This window comes from Salmo salar, chromosome 01 (genome assembly GCF_965601325.2).
Source record: "Salmo salar chromosome 01, fSalSal1, whole genome shotgun sequence".
Lineage (NCBI taxonomy): Eukaryota > Metazoa > Chordata > Actinopteri > Salmoniformes > Salmonidae > Salmo > Salmo salar.
Window position 1 is genome coordinate 158,677,429 of NC_138291.1, and position 22,487 is coordinate 158,699,915.

A 22,487-nucleotide genomic window follows, 5' to 3' on the forward strand; every position below is an offset into this window, starting at 1 on the left:
TGACTGGGATCTTAGTGGGAGGTGAAAATTCCATCAAATCTTATTTGTTAACCTTTTGTATTTACCCTGGATAAATAGGCTATTACTAGCTTTCACTGTGAGCCATCCTATGCTTAGGTCTATGGAGTAAAGGCTCTTTTTTTCTTAAAATAAATACAAAATTACTGGTTTGTTACTTTTGTAGTTAGTGAGCCTAGAGAATTAGCAGGTGAGGAATCTAACAGGATAGGTTTGAGGCACTTGGTAGGCTCATCTTCACTGTGGATTATCAATTTCACTACTCTGCACCACAACACCTCCAGGTTATTAGAACTATCCAAAGGTAAACCTGTTGACCTGACAACCTGAGCTGTTCATTATTGTGTGACAACTGGGGAAAATGCCATCCCATAAAGAGCTTGCCATCTTCTTACAGGTAGTCTCTTTACCACACCTGCTGTCTCGACCTCTGAATGCTCCGCTACGAAAAGCCAACTGACATTTACTCCTGAGGTGCTGACCTATTGCACCCTCTATAACCACTGTAATTATTATTTCACCTTGCTGGTCATCTATGAACATCTTGAAGAACAATCTGGCCTTAATTGCTATGTACTCTTATAATCTCCACTAGGCACAGCCAGAATAGGACTGGCCACCCCTCAGAGCCTGATTCCACTCTAGGTTTCTTCCTGCCTTTCTTGGGAGTTTTGCCTAGGCATTGTGTTTCTACATCTGCATTGCTTGCTCTTTGGGGTTTTAGGCTGGGTTTCTGTGTAAGCACTTATTGACATCTGCTGATGTAAAAAGGCTTTATAAATACATTTGGTTGACATACAGCAGCAGGCAAGAGTGATCTTTTAGAGTGGTTTTTGACTGATCTTGTTGGTTGGATTGATTACTTTTAACCATGCCTTGTTATAAAGGAATTAGGCTATTTACATTTTGGTTAGTATAATATGATAGCTAAAGACACATGTCGCCAAAACAATCTGACGATTCTGTGATATTTTTTCCCATGGCAAAAAGTAAAACACGAATCAGATATTACATTTAAATGTAAGAAAAACAATACATTTGCACATAAAATAAATGTATTCAAAATGGTAACATTAACAACAAAATCATACCATAACCCCACCGCTACCATTGGGCACTCTGTTCACAACGCTGACATCAGCAAATCGCTCACCCACATGACGCCATACACATGGTCAGCGATTGGCCGGTTGGACATACTCACAAATTCTCGGAATAAAATTACATTGGAGACGGCTTATTGTAGAGAAATGAACAATCAATTCTCTGGCAACAGATCTGGTGGACATTCCTGCAGTCAGCATGCCAATTGCACACTCAACTTGAAACTTCTGTGGCCTTGTGTTGTGACAACTGCACATTTGAGTGGCCTTTTGTCCCCAGCACAAGGTGCACCTGAGTAATGATCATGCTGTTTAATCAGCTTCTTGACATGGAACAGGTGTCAGGTGGATGGATTATTTAGGCAAAGGAGAAATGCTCACTAACAGGGATTTTACACACATTTGTGTGCAAAATTTGAAATAAGCTTTTTGTGCATATGGAACATTTCTGGGGTATTTTATTTCAGCTCATGAAACATGGGACCAACACTTTACATGTGTTATGTTTTTGTTCAGTGTAACAACTGTATTGACAATAGAAGTAATTGATATAAAATTGATATTGTGTGTGGGAGAGGGAGTTCAATTGGGATTGTGTACCATCCTAGATCTATGCTCAGGGGAACCCAGGGGTAAGGTGGTTCAGAGGCAGTGAAACACAACTGGGCAGAAAAGCATCCAAGTGAGAGAAGTCAGCACAGCATCAGGTGTTCCTCATGGGGCTCTGATTTGTTAGCTCTTCTCACCCTTAATTAAATAAGCATAGAAAAATAAAGAATAGAATGAGAGAGAGTGCACCAGGGCTGTTACTCTGTGGGTAAAAAGACTGTAGAGAGCTGAAAATGGCTGTGCAACAACACTCCCCATTCAACCTGACAGCTTGAGAGAATCTGCAGAGAAGAATGGGAGAAACTCCCCAAATACAGGTGTGCCAAGCTTGTAGCGTCATACCCAAGAAGACTCGAGGCTGTAATCGCTGCCAAAGGTGCTTCAACAAAGTACTGAGTAAAGGGTCTGAATGCTTATGTAAATGTGATCAGTTTTTTTGTATTTTATACATTTGCAAAAATGTCTAACCTGTTTTTGCTTTGTCATTATGTGTAGATTGATGAGGGGGGAAAAAATCTATTTCAGAATACGGCTGTAACGTAACAAAATATGGAAAAAGTCAAGGGGTCTGAATACTTTCCGAATGCACTGTTTATCTAATGTAGTTTATGATATCAATTGAGACATTGAACAAATACAAATAAAGCTGCTACGTACACCTACTTCAAAGCCTACACAATAACACTGATTATTTTACCAGACTCAGATTTTCCTTTTTTTCCTGTGCCACCAAAGTTTAGCAAACTACTGACGGTATCGTGAACAGTTTTACTAGTTCTGTAACATTATATGGAACAGTGTTTAAATTGAACAAATGGTTAGCGGGGAGAGGCTATACGGACACTCCTGGCCTGCAAAGCGATGATGTATGTCGCACAGCTTAGAGCCGAGGGAATTGAATCACACGGTTGTGACAGCTAAGGAGGACACACTGTTGTTGCCATTCATTCTCTCCCCATTGAGTAGACTATATCATAGTGACATGTAGATGGCTACCAATATTAGTTATTTCTTGAGTAGGCTGCTATCCTACGATCTAATCATGGTAGGGGAATTTTTTTATCCCTTGATACTAACTACTGCAGACAACACTAATAGGCTACAGTTTCACCTTAGGTTGGTAGGCACCTCACAACACCAGTGCACTGGTCATTCAATTTCGGCTTTAGGGCTTGCTTGTAGGTGGCCCACAACATGGTTTGTGTGTAAAATGTGTCTCGTCAATCTGGAAAAACGTTGCGCCGGTAATTTATGGGTCATATCTTTTGAACTGCTAGAAACAAGTCATTTTCTCTGTAGTAATGATAAAACCATACCAGTCACTCTTCCTAATTCGCACAAAAATATATTTACGAGCAATTCTGAGCAGACCGAAATGGATTGTGTCAACTTGAGCAAGCTAGAAAACGTTAGCTAGCTAGGTTTGCTAAGGAGACATACAGTAATTCAACGTTGGCTAGCAATAAAGATACTTAGAACCAAATCGAGGTACCTACCCAGGAGCTGCTGAAAATATTATTTCACTTCACAGCCGCTTCAAGAAAAGGTTTACTAAAATAGTCTGAGCTTCATGTCTCACCCGAAAGCATGAGGTTAGCGCCTGAAACGCATCATTTCAATCTTCAGTAGGCATAAGCAATTACTGTAAAGAAATACAATATCTTAGACTAGTTTTTACAGTAGGTTTCCAATTACAGTTAAGTCTTTTTCAGCATTTTACCCACAATGCAGTGCAATCTACAGCATATAAAACACATTTACGGTATTTTACTGTTTATTCTACATTGTTTTACTGTTGAAATTACAGAAAGTCTTAGTGTACCTTTGTTCATGCCAGTTCCACTGGCTCGGCAAATATCCAGCTGTATAAAATGATTAAGTGGAGAGATTTGATGTGAAATTGACTTGAATTTGACAAGACTTTCCACAAAACACAAACAGTTCTCCAGAGGACACATCGTAGGCAATTTTTGGCAGACTCGCACATTTCCAATTTTTGAGGAAGATGATATTGTATGCTCGATCACAAAGAACTTGTGATGGCCTGTATTTCTCTAACAACCCATGGATGTCAAGCAATAGGCTAGTTGCAAAACAACTTAGAAGAACATCAGAGGACATTTCCAAAATAGGACTATTGATGGAGCAAGGGCTGGGCGATATATCAACATAGTGGACAAGCTAGCATGCTGTTCAAACAGTTGGAGACAGACAGAAGGGGTGTGTTCTTAATAATTCAAATGTTCTACCTTGGTAGCTAGCAAATAAATCTGAGTTGGCTAAACTTGAAATATACTGAACAAAAATATAAACGCAACATGTAAAGTGTTGGTCCCATGTTTCATGAGCTGAAGTATATCATTTTGTGCACAAATTTGTTTACATCCCTGTTAGTGAGCATTTCTCATTTGCCAAGATAATCCATCCACCTGATAGATGTGGCATATCAAGAAGCTGATTAAACAGCATGATCATTACACAGGTGCACCTTGTGCTGGGGACAAAAGGCCACAAAAAATGTGCAGTTTTGTCAAACACAAGGCCCCAGAAGTCTCAAGTTGAGGGAGCGTGCAGTTGGCATGCTGACTGCAGGAATGTCCACCAAAGCTGTTGCCAGAGAATTGATTGTTCACTTCTCTACCAGAAGTCGCCTCCAATGACGTTTTAGAGAATTTGGCAACCAGTCCTGCAACCGCAGACCATGTGTAACCATGCCCCAGAACCTCCAAATACGGCGGCTTCACCTGCGGGATCGTCTGAGGGAAGGCGGGTAATTAATTGTCTATTGACTGATTTCCTTATATGAACTGTAACTCAGTAAAATCTTTGAAATTGTTGCATATTGTATTTTATATTTTTGTTCAGAGATTTGTTTGAGACCTGTGTTTTATTTTCTATAATGCCTACTACAATAAGGTAGTCATTGTTAGTGAATGTGAATTGTGCATGGTCCTGGTTAAATTTGTGACAAAAAGGGCATTTTCATAGACTGACTTGAAAGCCAGATCAGTGATTATTGTGAAAAATCAGGTTAAACTATTTTGATAAAATAATAAAATAACAATTGTTTGTGGAAGGCTGATGTATATCCTAGGTATAAGTTAACAAGCTCTGACTTCATTAGATTATAGCTGACTGTTTTAAATGCAGTGGATTTGACCTTTTTAATTGTACAACAAAGCTTATTTAGAGAGAACATTTAAAAAACGGAGATGTATATTGTGAATTGCCCATAAGTTTGAGATGATTTTCAGGCCATATCGCCCAGCCCTACTAGACACTAAAAACAAGGCTACAGTGGGGGGGAAAAGTATTTGATCCCCTGCTGATTTTGTACGTTTGCCCACTTACAAAGAAATGATCAGTCTATAATTTTAATGGTAGGTTTATTTGAACAGTGAGAGACAGAATAACAACAAAAGAATCCAGAAAAATGCATGTCAAAAATGTTATAAATTGATTTGCATTTTAATGAGGGAAATAAGTATTTGACCCCTCTGCAAAACATGACTTAGTACTTGGTGGCAAAACCCTTGTTGGCAATCACAGAGGTCAGTTTCTTGTAGTTGGCCACCAGGTTTGCACACATCTCAGGAGGGATTTTGTCCCACTCCTCTTTGCAGATCTTCTCCAAGTCATTAAGGTTTTGAGGCTGACGTTTGGCAACTCGAACCTTCAGCTCCCTCCACAGATTTTCTATGGGATTAAGGTCTGGAGACTGGCTAGGCCACTCCAGGACCTTAATGTGCTTCTTCTTGAGCCACTCCTTTGTTGCCTTGGCCGTGTGTTTTGGGTCATTGTCATGCTGGAATACCCATCCACGACCCATTTTCAATGCCCTGGCTGAGGGAAGGATGTTCTCACCCAAGATTTGACGGTACATGGCCCCGTTCATCGTCCCTTTGATGCGGTGAAGTTGTCCTGTCCCCTTAGCAGAAAAACACCCCCTTAGCATAACGTTTCCACCTCCATGTTTGACGGTGGAGATGGTGTTCTTGGGGTCATAGGCAGCATTCCTCCTCCTCCAAACACGGTGAGTTGAGTTGATGCCAAAGAGCTCCATTTTGGTCTCATCTGACCACAACACTTTCACCCAGTTGTCCTCTGAATCATTCAGATGTTCATTGGCAAACTTCAGATGGGCATGTATATGTATTCTTGAGCAGGGGGACCTTGCGGGCGCTGCAGGATTTCAGTCCTTCACGTCGTAGTGTGTTACCAATTGTTTTGTTGGTGACTATGGTCCCAGCTACCTTGAGATCATTGACAAGATCCTCCCGTGTAGTTCTGGGCTGATTCCTCACCGTTCTCATGATCATTGCAACCCCACGAGGTGAGATCTTGCATGGAGCCCCAGGCCGAGGGATATTGACAGTCCTTTTGTGTTTCTTCCATTTACGAATAATCGCACCAACTGTTGTCACCTTCTCACCAAGCTGCTTGGCGATGGTCTTGTAGCCCATTCTAGCCCTGTGTAGGTCTACAATCTTGTCCCTGACATCCTTGGAGAGCTCTTTGGTCTTGGCCATGGTGGAGAGTTTGGAATCTGATTGATTGATTGCTTCTGTGGACAGGTGTCTTTTTTACAGGTAACAAGCTGTGGTTAGGAGCACTCCCTTTAAGAGTGTGCTCCTAATCTCAGCTCATTACCTGTATAAAAAGACACCTAGGAGCCAGAAATCTTTCTGATTGAGAGGGGGTCAAATACTTATTTCCCTCATTAAAATGCAAATCAATTTATACAATTTTTGACATTTTTCTGGATATTTTTGTTGTTATTCTGTCTCTCACTGTTCAAATAAACCTACCATTCAAATTATAGACTGATCCTTTCTTTATCAGTGGGCAAACGTACAAAATCAGCAGGGGATCAAATACTCCCCCCCCCCCCCCACTGTATGTCACTGACAATGTTGTAAGCACACCCTGTGTATTTTCCCCTTTGCCTTGCTCATGATGACTAACAATCATAAGGTGAAATGGATCCGTCTCCTGTCTCGCTCTCAAAACAAATAGTTTGAGATTCATTGCTGCCTTTGCATTGCAAGCAATTGACAAGGCAGGCAACAATGATCTTTAGGAGTTGAGAGGGGTCTTACTGGTCAAACCTTACAGTAGTGATTCATGCCATTTTCCATGGAGCTCTCTTCTGCTTCACAATGGTCCGATCCATCCCCCCAGAAGGGAACTATTTAGATGGATCCTCCAGATCCATTCCACCAGAGCCATGCGTCAGGACTAAGTGTGTGTGAAAGTGCTATGGAATGTTTCCATTAAGACGTAGAGAGCCCGGTCTCTCGAGTGCTACTGTATATTCACTGCCTGACTGTAAAGCCGTGCTTATATCACATGTTCTTGGTACAGACAGCATCAGATATATTGTAGATCATTTTATGTTGTTGAGTAAGAAGAAAGCACCTCATGAAACCTAGGCCGTACCCATGGTAAGTTATTGGTTTTGAATTGTTTATTACGTGCCACTTGGAAACAACAATAATTTAGAATGATATAATCTTGAAAAGAAAAGGAAACTTAGTCAATATGATGCCTCTGTGGCTGTGCAACCTAATCTACCCTGTTTAAGGCTCAGTAGGTGACTTGGTTACTGTCATGAGGAATCAATGTGTATTGGAGCATGACTCCAGTGTCCTTAGATTGACTTTCATTGATTACCCACATTTGTGGAAATTGGGATGGGAATTTTAAAGGGCTATATATCACCCATTTAGCTGCTGCCAGTGACGACAGTTTTGGAACAATTTGATTTTCATCTGCATCCTGAGAATAAGCTCAAGCATGCTCTCTCTTATTCCGTGTCTCTCTTTAATCTGATTCACTTCAGAAATGACACTGAAACCCCTTTCATCATCTATGGGGAGTGGGGGCTGGCCTTTTGTACTGGTAATGTATCTGAGCCCTTCCCCCAGTGGCTTCTCTCTAGAAGATGGGGCCTATATCAGTCCATTTGGCTTTGACAGTGTCGTTCACTGTCAGCCCTTTGACTGATTCCCTGTCCATCTGCCCTTCGCTCAATACATCAAAATCCAGTCAATTGAATTAATGGCCCCAGAGAATGCTTTTTATCTCTATTTTCACTGGGTTGTGTGGTATTGTCACAAATTACTACATATCTATAGGGAGACACCATGACAGTTTATTTTTGCTCCTTGTCCCTCTGAGCTGTGTGGGGGGGATTTTGCCCCAGCACTAGGTCTCAACGATTAGTAAAAACAGGTGTTATAGGCTAACGCTAGGCTCAAAGTGGACCAAAGCCTGCATACACCTAACAGCCTACATAAACTCACAGGACAAGGCATTGAGTAAACCCCATAGGTCTACTGCTACTGTCCCACAGTCAAGAGAAAGTCAGTTGGACCGTTTCTGTTGATGTCTGGCTTGCTGGTGTGAATGGAAACCTCATTCCTCCATCTCCAGAACTCACTCGGAGGATGTCCTAAAACCAGGGCATTAATGCTATTTTCTTGTTGCTGCGGGAGGGCGGCCGTGTTAAGGGGGTATAGGACGAAAGGGCAATCAACATTTAGAATGGTTTTCATTGTGAGTTTGTGTGTGTTGCCAAGACAGCAGAAATGGGAACGGTTGTTGGATTAGTGAGGCAAGGGCCTTGTTCGCTGGAGGACTCAGACCCAAAAGAAGCCTGAGTCGGACTAGGACGGCTCCACCACATACACTGACCCTAATGTTGCTGTTTGACAAAATGGCAGTAAGCATGATTATACAGTAAACATCAGTATATTCATTGATAGCAGACACACAATGGGTCTCTTTTGTAAGACATTTCCGAGAGTGATACTGGGACGGCAATGGAGAAGACCATTTGATGTGTTTTGAAGACAGAGATGAGCCCGATGCGGCTAACGATGATTTGAAAAAAGTTGCATGAAAGGCGTGAGCTCTGCTTGGTTTCTTGCACAGGCTGTACACAAAAAGGACTTCAAGCACCAGAATTCTCACTTCCTGCTTAGATTTTTCTCAGGATTTTGCCTGCCATATGAGTTCTGTTATACTCACAGACATCATTCAAACAGTTTTAGAAACTTCAGAGTGTTTTCTATCCAAATCTACTAATAATATGCATATTCCAGTTCCTGGGACCGAGTAGTAGGCCGTTTAATTTGGGTACGTTTTTCATCTGGCCGTGAAAATACCCTAGTGAAGTTAACAAGAAATGTATCAAGTGGTTGAAAAACGAGTTTTAATGACTCCAACCTAAGTGTATGTAAACTTCCGACTTCAACTGTACATTTGCATTGAAGTCAGAGTGATTAGAGGGACTTTAGCAAGTTTGGTAGACTACAGCAGCATCAGCTCCTGGAGAAGCCTAGTTAACGTCACTAAGCGGTCACATGGAATTTGACTGGGGTCATGACTTGTGACTGCCGGTGTGGCGGTAATATGGTCACCATTACATAACAAAAAATTACAAGGAGCACTTGCTCCTAAGTTGAAAAATGTAGGAGGACAATTAAAAATATTTGAGGACCATCCATGATATGAAAATGTATAGTAACAATCATGTTTTGAGCCTATACAGTGTTTGTTTACATTGTTTACAAACATTGGAAAACAAGCTCATATTTGGGCTTCTGATAGGGTACGACAGTTTAACTAAGCTCAAGAGTTATACTCTTCAAGAATCAATGGGTTAATATTAGGGGTGTAACGGTACACGAATTCGTACCGTTCGGCATGGGGATCTTGGTTCGGTCCGCACTGTGAACCTAAATTAATAGATTAAAAACAGTAGGTTTATAGGCTATCCCTACGCTGCATTGTATGCCTTGGGTAAATCTGAGCTGAAAATGCTATTTAGGCTATTACATTAAAACAACTAGAGCCCATGCACACATTTTAATCAAAATTAAATCTTAATTGGCGCATTTTAAACTACTTTTGAGAGCTGCAGCCGGGAACTAATTTGGCTTCCCAGTAGTTTATAAGGGCGACGGACAGAGAGTATGTCACCACTGCCCAACCAGAATAGCCTATGCAGCTGCCGACACCTCGCACATGTTGACACATTTACGCCGACATCACCTCAGTATTCCTACCACCAGAGCAAGACGGAAATGCAAAAAAAATGGTCTCCCCTCTGCATTCAAGCAGCCCTTCACAACTGACTGACCGGACCAAAGAAATTACAGGAGCGATGGCAATGTTCATAGCCGCAGATATGCGCCCATTCCCGGTAGTTGAAAAATGTAGGGGGTTTCAGCACTTTGTGAAAGTGATCGAGCCACATTAAACTTCGCCCTCTGGCACCCATTTCCACAAAACGGTAGTAACCGCTTTATATAAGCAAGCTAAAGCCAAAGGTGTCAATGAATTGGCCAATGCACCCTGTGTTGTGCTTACTAGAGATGGATGGACCTCCAGGGCTACAGAGAGCCACTTTATAGTGACAGCCCATCACATTACCCCGGAGTGGGAAATGAGAAGTACCGTGCTACAGACACGTCCCCTTTGAGTCACACAAGTGTGCATATTTAAATTAGTCAGAAAACATAGGATAGGCCTATACAATGTCTGAGCCATGTTTACATATTGAATCCACACGCATATTATACTATTTTAGTGTTGTTGTTGTTGATTAGTAATCGTGTGTTGACATTTTTTAAATATATATACGAAACAGCAATACGTACCGAACCGTGGGTTTGGTGAACCATTACACCCCTATTAGGGATATATTGATTCAGCGATACGTATCGGACCCCGGTTCAATTGTTTAGGATATGAGTGCATCAGCCCGCAGGATCCCAAACTGATCCAAAAGTAGCTTGCATCGGTCAGAAAATTGATTCAAACGTTACTAATTGGTGGTTCACAATTGTGTTAAGCTCCAATTACTTTCTTTCTAACTTCCGAAAATTCCTAATCGTATGTGATAACTTCGTCCTCTTCATTGACGAAGTAATCATGTAATTGTGTTGACTATCATTGATCTACAAGTCAATTTGCATGCTGAACAATCCCAGGCAATATCAGTAGCCTAGTCCAGTGATTCCCAACCAGGTGTACTAGGACCCCTGGGGGTACTTGTCCTATCCACGGGGGTATTGGTATTTATTAGGATCCCCATTAGCCGCTGCAAAAGCAGCAGTTACTCTTCCTGGCTTCCACATGAAACATGACATAAATACATGGTACAGAACAATATTATTTAAGGACTGAACTAACTTGAAGACTCAGGCGACCATAGGCTTACTGGTAAAATGCACACGAGGGGGTATTTCAGGGGTACTCCAGGCAGAGCCAACTTCAGTTGGTGGTACAGTCCCAGAAGGTTGAACCACTGAAACTGCGCGCTGTGCGAAGCTTCGCGTGCTGACCAACGAAGGATAGGACTATTCCAAATCTGGCACATCTGCGTGTCACCTTCAGAATTCAAATCTTTGTAAAATGGCTTACGCAATATTTCGCCGTATTATTTGAGTGACAACCAAAAAAATAAAAAAATAGTTGAGTGACAACCAATCTAATTTGCTAGGTTATTTTTTATAAAATGCGCTGCCCGAAGCCGTAGCCTAAACTACCACCAGAGACACAACTCTCATCTGGCTATACATGCTGAACGGGGTTGACATTAGAATCATTTGCATAATTTTGTGGAATTAAATTGGCGTGTGTGTATTTTCCTCAGCCGTTTTGTATCTTATTTATTACACGTGCACAGCATACAGAGCCTATTTTGAGGGGAATATCACCTCCTTGCTCATTGCTGCTGTAGTGAAATGTGCTTTTATAAACCCAACAATTAAAAATGCAATTCTAGATGGCCACAATTAAAAAGCTACTACTTTAGAAAAATAGCTACACATTTTGAAAAGTAGCTGATAGCCCATTTAATATCAGCCAAAAACCCATTCTTGGCTTTGTAATATAGCTGTAACGTGTCAGTTTGCATATCATTTGATATGACAGTCTGACAAATGTAACTCACATCTGTGCACTCTGCCTCTCCACTCTGCCTCTGACCCACTTTAGAGAACATCTGTGCACTCTGCCTCTCCACTCTGCCTCTCCACTCTGCCTCTGACCCACTTTAGAGAACATCTGTGCACTCTGCCTCTCCACTCTGCCTCTGACCCACTTTAGAGAACATCTGTGCACTCTGCCTCTCCACTCTGCCTCTCCACTCTGCCTCTGACCCACTTTAGAGAACATCTGTGCACTCTGCCTCTCCACTCTGCCTCTCCACTCTGCCTCTGACCCACTTTAGAGAACATCTGTCTCTCACTCCATTTCTCTCCCCCTACCTCTCTCTACTACACCATGACTGTTACACATTCACAAAGCCAAATTCTTCTTATTTTCAATTAAGTGCCCACAATGAGCGAGACAATCCGGAGCATATTTATGCATAAGCACGCCACACATTATCACATGTAGCCTAAACATGTGTAAGGGTTGACACAGAAGGAGGCCTACACTCTATCGCTCCCTTAATCCACTGTTTATTGTTAGGCCTATGTGAGTGCCAGCAAAAAAAAAAGTTTGCTTTGCTTTGTCTAGGGCAGGTTACTGTGCGTAAACAGCAGTTAGTACAGTAACAATGAGTGTACATAGGCCTAAATATGCCTGTGTTCTAGTATTTGGAGTATGGGTTTGATGCAGCTAATACATTTTTGTATTGGCTAATGCTCTGCGTCTGGTGTCTACTAGATGCAGATCAGACACTGGGTTGCTTTGCTCTTATTCACTTCACAGCACACCAGAGGGAGAGTACTACAGATGCCCTTTACCTGTGTGTGTGTGTGTGTGTGTGTGCGTGCATATACACAGTGTGTACTTTATAGGCCTACTGAATATGAATATATCTGACAGGTATATAAAATCAAGCACACAGCCATGCAATCTCCTTAGACAAACATTGGCAGTAGAATGGGCTTACTGAAGAGCTTAGTGACTTTCAACGTGGCACCATCATAGGATGCTACCTTTCGAACAAGCAGTTCGTCAAATTTCTGCCCTGAAAGAGCTGCTCCGGTCAACTGTAAGTGCTGTTATTGTGAAGTGGAAACGTCTAGGAGCAACAACGGCTCAGCCACAAAGTGGTAGGCCACACAAGCTCACAGAACGGGACTGGTGAGTGCTGAAGCGCGTACCATGTAAAAATAGTCTGTCTTTGGTTGCAACACTCAATACCGAGTTCCAAACTGCCTCTGGAAGCAACATCAGCTCAATAACTGTTCTTCGGGAGTTTCATGAAATGGGTTTCCATGGCCGAGCAGCCGCACACAAGCCTAAGATCACCATGCGTAATGCCAAACGTCGACTGGAGTGATGTAAAGCTCACCACCACTGGACTCTGAAGCAGTGGAAACGCGTTCTCTGGAGTCATTAATCACGCTCGACCATTTGGCAGTCTGACAGACGAATCTAGGGTTTGGCGGATGCCAGGAGAACGCTACCTGCCCGAATGCATAGTGCCAACTGTAAAGCTTTGGTGGAGGAGGATTAATGTTCTGGGGCTGTTCGGGCTAGGTCCCTTAGTTCCAGTGAAGGGAAATCTTAATGCTTCAGCATACAATGACATTCTAGACAATTCTGTGCTTCCAACTTTGTGGCAACTGTTTGGGGAAGGCCTTTTCCTGTTTCAGCATGACAATGCCTCCGTGCACAAAGCGAGGTCCATAGAGAAATGGTTTGTCGAGATTGGTGTGGAAGAACTTGACTGGCCTGCACAGAGCCCAGACCTCAACCCCATCGAACACCTTTGGGATGAATTGGAACGCCAACTGCGAACCAGGACTAATCGGCCAACATCAGTGCCCAATCTTACTAATGCTCTTGTGGCTGAATGGAAGCAAGTCCCCGCAACAATGTTCCAACATTTAGTGGAAAGCTTTCCCAGAAGAGTGGAGGCTGTTATAGCAGCAAAGGGGGTACCGACTCCATATTAATGGCCATGATTTTGGAATGAGATGTTCAACGACCAGGTGTCCACATACTTTTGGTCATGTAGTGTATGTGTGAATGCATGGAGCCATTAGTAAATCCATGATACTTAAAGATATATTATTTTATAATATATTTTCCATAACCAACGATATTGTATTTTCAGCTGTTTTGAAACTGGTGTACAAAAAAGAAAGTAAAGACGTAAAAAACTAAACTTAAGAACGGGAAGCATAGAAATTGTTCACATAGAACAGATCTACTGCTTCTTAGACTTGCTTTCAATAAGAATGACAGATCTAAAACACATTTCTATGTGAATTTGGTCGGGTCGCCCAAAAAGTTAGCTATCGCAGCTTTAAGAGAGAACTAAAAGCCCTCCGTAGGAAGGGGAGCATAAAGTGGCAATGATGATGCAGCCCAGTAGTGTGCTCAGCTGACTGTGACACACACAGACAGTGTTGGGCTGCACTGTAGCTCCATTGTGCTGTATGGGCTCAGGGAGAGTCAAGGCAAGGGGGGGGGGTGAGCCCAGCGCTGATTGGGTTTGTCTCCGATCAGCTGGCAAGGCCACAGGCCGCAATGACATGTGTAGGCAGACAATACTGGCCTGATGTACTCTGGGCTTAGAGGAATGATGAACCTATTGAGGCCTTGTGTGGATATACTATGTAGTCTATAGCCACAGTAGATTAGGCCTCACTGGCTACACTCTAGGCTGTGTATGCTAATGCTACTTTATTTCTGTGGCTTTCCAAGAGGTGTAGGCTATGTGCCTGTAGACCATTTTCCAGTATACAACACACTGATGTCATGGAAAGCCATTTCCATCTGCGTCCATTCAACATAGCCTAGATTTAAGTTTTATTACTTCTAAACAAAAACCTTTTTGTGCTATCATGCGCTTACAATTATGTTTTGATTCTTGCTTGAACAGTCGCTAAGATTATTTTTGTTTGTGATCTTTGCAAAATAACTATTTTGGATGCAGCAGTTGTTAGCTAGAATGCTAACGCTCATTGATATAGGCTTTAGCAAAAGCTAGCCGTTTTATTTGAAGTGTTTCTTAAGTATAATGCATTTGATTTGCAATGATGACACAAACATTATATTAAGCAGGACATTCATACGAGCCTTAAAATCAAATTATAATTCAAAAGTAGTGTGAAATGCATTCATAAGCAACATGTAAATAGAGGCTTTTTTTTGCTGCCGTTCTATAAGAACTCCCCTTTGAAAGAGGTCTATAAGGTAGTTTAGGATAGGCCAATAGCATACACTAGCCTCATTCTTGACAAAACAGACAGCTAATCTAGCAATGTTTTTCAGACCGCAAACAACAAGATAGATGCACCCTAAACAAGCCAAATTGTTCCTCCATAAAATAATAACTAAATTGATAGTATTAATTTGTCCACAACAACAATTGAGGATTATTTTAGATTAGATTTCTTTGTGTTGTGACAAATTAAAATGATGCAGCAGTCCTGTCAGTTGCATACAAAACAGAGATGTCATGCGTATTTCCCACTCCCTGCCTTAGTCATAATAATACAGCTGTTGTCATCTGACATCTCACAAATGTTTCATTAACCAATAGTCTATTCATGCATGTCCTTACAAAAATACAATAATGGGCAAATTGAATTACCATTAAACTCACATGAATTAAAGATTGATTCTAGGAATGTTAATGGTTAACCGTTAATCGGTTAGCCGGAGAAAATACATTTGATCAGTCATGCTTATCGGTCTATAGTGTTAATTTTGGCGCATATGTGTTTTCGTTAGTCGTCATTCATTGCATTTATCACACGCCTACAGCATACAGAGAGCCTAGTTTGAGGAGTGGAATAGTCTTCCATCTGCCCTACTGCACAAGAGTGGCTCTGGCAGCTCCTGACTGGCGGGCGGCTCTGGCAGCTCCTGACTGGCGGGCGGCTCTGGCAGCTCCTGACTGGCGGGCGGCTCTGGCAGCTCCTGACTGGCGGGCGGCTCTGGCAGCTCCGGACTGGCGGACGGCTCTGGCAGCTCCGGACTGGTGGGCGGCTCTGGCGGCTCCGGACTGGCGAGACCCACTGGAGGCCTGGTCCGAGGAGGAGGTACAGGCTTAACCAGGATGGGGAGACCCATTGGAGGCCTGGTCCGTGGAGCAGGCACAGGACAGACCAGGATGGGGAGACCCACTGGTGGCCTGGTCCTAGGAGGAGGCACAGGACTGACCAGGATGGGGAGACCCACTGGAGGCCTGGTCCGAGGAGGAGGCACAGGACAGACCAGGATGGGGAGACCCACTGGTGGCCTGGTCCGTGGAGCAGGCACAGGACAGACCAGGATGGGGAGACCCACTGGTGGCCTGGTCCTAGGAGGAGGCACAGGACTGACCAGGATGGGGAGACCCACTGGAGGCCTGGTCCGAGGAGGAGGCACAGGACTGACCAAGATGGGGAAACCCACTGGAGGACTGGTCCGAGGAGGAGGCACGGGCTTGACCAGGATGGGAAGACATGCAGGAGGCCTGGTTCTGGGCGCAGGCATAGGATAGACCGGGTCCTGAAGACGCACTGGAGGTCTAGAGCGCACGGCCTGCACAACCCGTCCTGGCTCAATGCCCAATCTCCCCCGGCAGATGTTAGGAGCTGGGATGTAACGCACCGGGCTCTCCACGCGTACTGGGGACACTGCATAACACGGTGCCTGACCAGTACTACGTTGCCTCCTGTAAGCACGGGGAGCTGGCTCAGGTCTCCAACCTGACTCTGCCACACTCCCCGTGTGCCCCCCCCAAAACATTTTTTGGGGCTGCCTCTCGGGCATCCTTCCCAGCCGTGTTCCCTCATACCGTTGCCGTTGGTCCTTCCTTCCTGCTTGGTCCTTTTGTGGTGGGTAATTCTGTAAGGGCTGTCTGAAGAGAGAGTGGACCAAAACGCAGCGGAGTTAGTGTTCATCATTTAATATTTAATTGAACAACGAGAACACTATACAAAAACAAGAAAATAGAAAACCGACAGCCAACAGTCCTGTCAGGTGCAAACACTAACAGAAACAATTACCCACAAAACCCCAATGGAAAAACATGCACTTATGTGTGACTCCCAATCAACAACAACGAACTTCAGCTGTGCCTGATTGGGAGCCACACACGGCCCAAAACAAAGAAATATAAAAGCATAGAAACAGAACATAGAACGCCCACCCAATGTAACACCCTGGCCTAACCAAAATAAAGAACAAAAAACCCCTCTCTATGGCCAGGGCGTTACAACAACACATTGTTTTTTTACTTTGGCAATGGGTAAAGTCTACAAAACTTAGTCCACTCTGTTCGTAACAGATGGTAGTTTTGGGAACTGCAAACTGTATTGAGATCAAATGTTAATCAATGAGAAAATTAGCAGAACGTCTGCCAAAATCCATCTCGTTCCATCTTCTCCCACTGCTGGCCACTGGGCTTCCTCTCACTACCATATATTTGGTAGTAATATCTGTCTCATTGCTCTGTCTGTGGTTTAATTGTTTGAAACCTGAACGTTTTACTTTACTTCAAATAGCGAGGCATGTTTTACCTTGCTTCAAAGTAGCCTTGCAAAAATCCATCCGTAGAAACGAGGCAATTATTTTATAAAGACTTCCTCAAGCCATTAACCAGAATTTCTCTCCTGTTCTCTTGGATTTCATATCAACTTTCTTTCATTGTCCAGAAGCCAAAGCAGGATCCTATATTAGTAACCCATCATAGTTGTTGCTATTAGATTCACCCTCTAAGTTTCTAATGGAGATTTCAATTACTGTAACAACTGCTCGCAATAGGTTTAGAACGGTGTTTTCCGAGAACTGCATTTAGGCAAATGTTTGAAGATTACGTTGTATTATTCATTGTAAGAGTTGCAAATTCAATAATAGGCAGTAGCCTTTTGAACAGTAAAACGATAGGCTTGCTATTGTTGCATGTTTCCATTAAGCTCTTAATGAAAATTGTCCTGTCCTTGTATCATGCATAGTATCAGATAGGAAGAGGCAAAGCGGGAGGTTTCACTCTCACCAAAATATGTCGAAAATATGGCCAATACATTGCTATGGGTTTATTTTGGGCCTAAGCTTGTCGCCTGCCTTACAGCCTTGGGAAGACTCCCATTGTCAGGGCAGAAACATAAGCATCTCGTCATTATATGCAGATCTCTGATAGTATTTTCTGTTGGTCTCTTCATTTTACTGTTTGAAAAAAAATGTTAATGAGGGTCAGTTAGTCGGCAGCAAAATTGACCGAAATTTGCATCCCTAATTGATTCAAAAGTCAATGTAGCCTAATAAGCTATTTGTAAACACTGCATTGTTTGTGTTTTTCAAATGTCATTGTTACCCAAGATATGGGTTCTGGTGCATATTTGAAGTTTTTTTTCAAATTGGAGTTGATATGTAAAAAGACACAATGAAATGTAGGCCTATGCACTGCCTCAGAGAAACTGTTTATTTTATGAGCATAGCCTCAGAGTGGGGTATGGTGGAATTCTGGACTCCTAGCTCCGGAGTATCACTGAATGCAATTAACAAAAACAGCTCTTTTGCAAAATCCTTACATCACATAAACCCCCCCATCTTTCTCCATGTTGGTTTAAGTAGATAAAGATAATTTGGCTGGGATAATCCTGTCTAATAAGGGTAACAGGCCATTTAGGCTTAACCCTAAGATTATGAGAAGATTTAGCGTAAGTGTTTCTGTACTTAACCAACGTATCTGCTTATTCCCTTCTCCAGATAAGCACCTGTGCTGCTGTTGGGTCTCTCACCTGCCACCAGCTGGGATCCAGTAGCCCGGGTCATAAATGACAAGGTAAGGTAATGGCCTGCTGGGCTTGACTTTGAGCCTAGCTCTGTGTAATGGCCTGCTGGGCTTGACTTTGAGCCTAGCTCTGTGTAATGGCCTGCTGGGCTTGACTTTGAGCCTAGCTCTGTGTAATGGCCTGCTGGACTTGACTTTGAGCCTAGCTCTGTGTAATGGCCTGCTGGGCTTGACTTTGAGCCTAGCTCTGTGTAATGGCCTGCTGGGCTTGACTTTGAGCCTAGCTCTGTGTAATGGCCTGCTGGGCTTGACTTTGAGCCTAGCTCTGTGTAATGGCCTGCTGGGCTTGACTTTGAGCCTAGCTCTGTGTAATGGCCTGCTGGGCTTGACTTTGAGCCTAGCTCTGTGTAATGGCCTGCTGGGCTTGACTTTGAGCCTAGCTCTGTGTAATGGCCTGCTGGGCTTGACTTTGAGCCTAGCTCTGTGTAATGGCCTGCTGGGCTTGACTTTGAGCCTAGCTCTGTGTAATGGCCTGCTGGACTTGACTTTGAGCCTAGCTCTGTGTAATGGCCTGCTAGACTACCGCTCACGTATCTTTTCTGTAACATGGTAATCTTTGGATCCTCCATAGCCTTCATTGCCTTGCTCTGTTACTGTTCTGACTTTAGCGTTCTCAAGCATATGGAATTTGCAATAAGGCCTGGAAAGGGTTGTTAACATGCTTGTTTCTGTGTTCGCTCATCTACATGATCAAGAGGTCTGACTCAAGACTGCTCTCACGCCTGTTAAATCTGTAATTTAAGACACTTTGGCCGGCCAATGTGTCCTATCTTTTGGCCTCCAGGAGAACAGGGTGGGGTGCTGCTCCTGTTGATGCTTGTCAGGTTTGGGCTCATGTTTTGCATAAGCACACCAGCAGCACTCTTCTGAGCCTTTTGGGTAAAACACTGCGGTAAATGTGCCATGGTGGTGGAACATTTCCATACAGGATTTACCACAGTGTTTTACCCAGAAGACTCAGACGTTTCGGTTTCCATCTATGCATGCCAGCACCCATGTCTCACTTGGCCAAGGTTCCGGCGGACCTGCTCTCACTTGGGGCCAAAGGCAGGCCACTGGTACTTTTCATCTAGCATTTACATAACAATGGCTAACTGTGAAAACCGTCTCACAAAGCAACTGTTTTGATTATGCAGAGGTTGTTGATTTGTAGACTGCAAATTGACCACAAGAATCCTAAACTGATATAATATGTATTTATTTTATTTCCCCTTTTTCTCCCAAATTTCGTGGTATCCAATTGGTCGTTACAGTCTTTTCCCATCGCTGCAACTCCCGTACGGACTCGGGAGAGGCAAAGGTCGAGAGCCGTGCGTCCTCCGAAACACAACCCAGCCCAGCCGCACTGCTTCTTGACACAATGCCCGCTTAACTCTGAAGCCAGCCGCACCAATGTGTCGGAGGAAACACCGTACAACTATCGATCGTGTCAGCGTGCATTGCGCCCGGCCCGCCACAGGAGTCACTAGAGCGCGATGGGACAAGAGCATCCCTGCCAGGCCAAACCCTCCCCTAACCAGGACGACGCTGGGCCAATTGTGCGTCGTCCCATGGGTCTCCCGGTCATGGCCGGCTGCGACAGAGCCTGGACTCAAACCAGGATCTCTAGTGGCACAGCTAGCACTGCGGCACAGATAGCACTGAATACTTGATTACAGATTTCCAAACTAAAAATCTCTTGGAGCTGATTTTCTGGTGTTTTACAGTCTATGTCCAACAATGAAAACTTGGGCCAAATAAAACCACCCACGGGCCAAATTCAGCCCGCGGGCCGCCAGAACCCTGACATAGAGGAACAGATGCAATGATTTGACTGCAAATGTGGGCCTACCTACATACTCTTAATACATGCCTACAGACTTCAATCTACACACAGTGTGGGGGTTAAACTTTCTGCTGATAAACAACACCAGGGTAGACAAATTGCAAGGAGAGGCTGTGCTTATCCTATACTGTCGCATAAAAAGCTTTTTTAAAGTTTTGAGTTGTTTCAGAAAACCTAGTGTTGCAAGATATATTTTAATTAATGGTACATTTCCATCTGTGATTTACCCCAGTGTTTTACCCGAAAGGCTCAGACTTTTCTGTTTCCATCTACGCGGGCCAGCATTCTGCCTGCTTATTTGTGATTGTGTGCTTGCAAAGTGATCTGTAGATTGCACATTGCAATAGAAAGATTGCATCGGTAACAAAGGTATAACACCTTTTGTCAATAACTTGCACGGTAGACAGCTTGTCAATAACTGGTCCATAACTGTGTCATTCATTGCTGTCCTAAACAGCTTTTCAGTTATTTAATAATAGGCCTAATTCATTTTTCTGAGGTCTGGACATTCTAAACTCACTGTCAGCTGCGTTTATTTTCAGCAAACTTAACTTGTGTAAATATTTGTATGAACGTAACAAGATTCAACAACTGAGACATAAACTGAACAAGTTCCACAGACATGTGACTAACAGAAATGGAATAATGTGTCCCTGAACAAAGGGGGGGTCAAAATCAAAAGTAACAGTCAGTATCTGGTGTGGCCACCAGCTGCATTAAGTACTGCAGTGCATCTCCTCCTCATGGACTGCACCAGATTTGCCAGTTCTTGCTGTGAGATTTTACCCCACTTCCACCAATAAGTTCCCGGACATTTCTGGGGGGAATGGCCCTAGCCCTCACCCTCCGATCCAACAAATCCCAGACGTGCTCAATGGGATTGAGATCCGGGCTCTTCACTGGCCATGGCAGAACACTGACATTCCTGTCTTGCAGGAAATCACGCACAGAACGAGCAGTATGGCTGGTGGCAAAGTCATGCTGGAGGGTCATGTCAGGATGAGCCTGCAGAAAGGGTACCACATGAGGGAGGAGGATGTCTTCCCTGTAACGCACAGCGTTGAGATTGCCTGCAATGACAACAAGCTCAGTCCGATGATGCTGTGACACACCGCCCCAGACCATGACGGACCCTCCACCTCCAATTCGATTCCGCTCCAGAGTACAGGCCTCGGTGTAACGCTCATTCCTTCGACGATAACCGCGAATCCAACCATCACCCCTGATGAGACAAAACCGCGACTCGTCAGTGAAGAGCACTTTTTGCCAGTCCTGTCTGGTCCAGCGACGGTGGGTTTGTACCCATAGGCGACGTTGTTGCCGGTGATGTCTGGTGAGGACCTGCCTTACAACAGGCCTACAAGTCCTCAGTCCAGCCTCTCAGCCTATTGCAGACAGTCTGAGCACTGATGGAGGGATTGTGCGTTCCTGGTGTAACTCGGGAAGTTGTTGCCATCCTGTACCTGTCCCGCAGATGTGATGTTCGGCTGTACCGATCCTGTGCAGGTGGTGTTACACGTGGTCTGCCACTGCGAGGACGATCAGCTGGCCGTCCTGTCTCCCTGTAGCACTGTCTTAGGCGTCTCACAGTACGGACATTGCAATTTATTGCCCTGGCCACATCTGCAGTCCTCATGCCTCCTTGCAGCATGCCTAAGGCACATTCACGTAGATGAGCAGGGACCCTGGGCATCTTTCTTTTGGTGTTTTTCAGAGTCAGTAGAAAGGCCTCTTTAGTGTCCTAAGTTTCATAACTGTGACCTTAGTTGCCTACCGTCTGTAAGCTGTTAGTGTCTTAACGACCGTTCCACAGGTGCGTGTTCATTAATTGTTTATGGTTCATTGAACAAGCATGGGAAACCGTGTTTAAACCCTTTACAATGAAGATCTGTGAAGTTATTTGGATATTTATGAATGATCTTTGAAAGACAGGGTCCTGAAAAAGGGATGTTTTCTTTTTTTGCTGAGTTTATTATTGTGACCCATTCAGAGTGAAACTGATGGCTCTCTTTTGGACCATAACAGGAATATGTGCCATGCAATATTTCCCTGCTTTTCTCTCCCTGCCACCCACAGAAATTGTTAAAGCGTAGGTAGCATAAACGTACCCACACGTAACATCTGAATTTGCATTAGAATACTCATCAAAAGTCCCAATGCAAAGTTACCT

General features: G+C 43.7%; 1 protein-coding gene across 3 annotated transcripts in view; it reads left to right on the plus strand.

The window, feature by feature from the left end:
* Positions 1 to 22,487, plus strand: part of erbin (erbb2 interacting protein) — a 149,173-nt gene that overhangs the window by 1,370 nt on the left and 125,316 nt on the right. For all 3 annotated transcript variants that reach the window (XM_045691888.2, XM_014137072.3, XM_045691890.2), the window contains exon 2: positions 18,408 to 18,483. The gene's annotated coding sequence lies outside the window, so the exon portion shown is untranslated. The remainder of the gene's footprint in view (positions 1 to 18,407; positions 18,484 to 22,487) is intronic.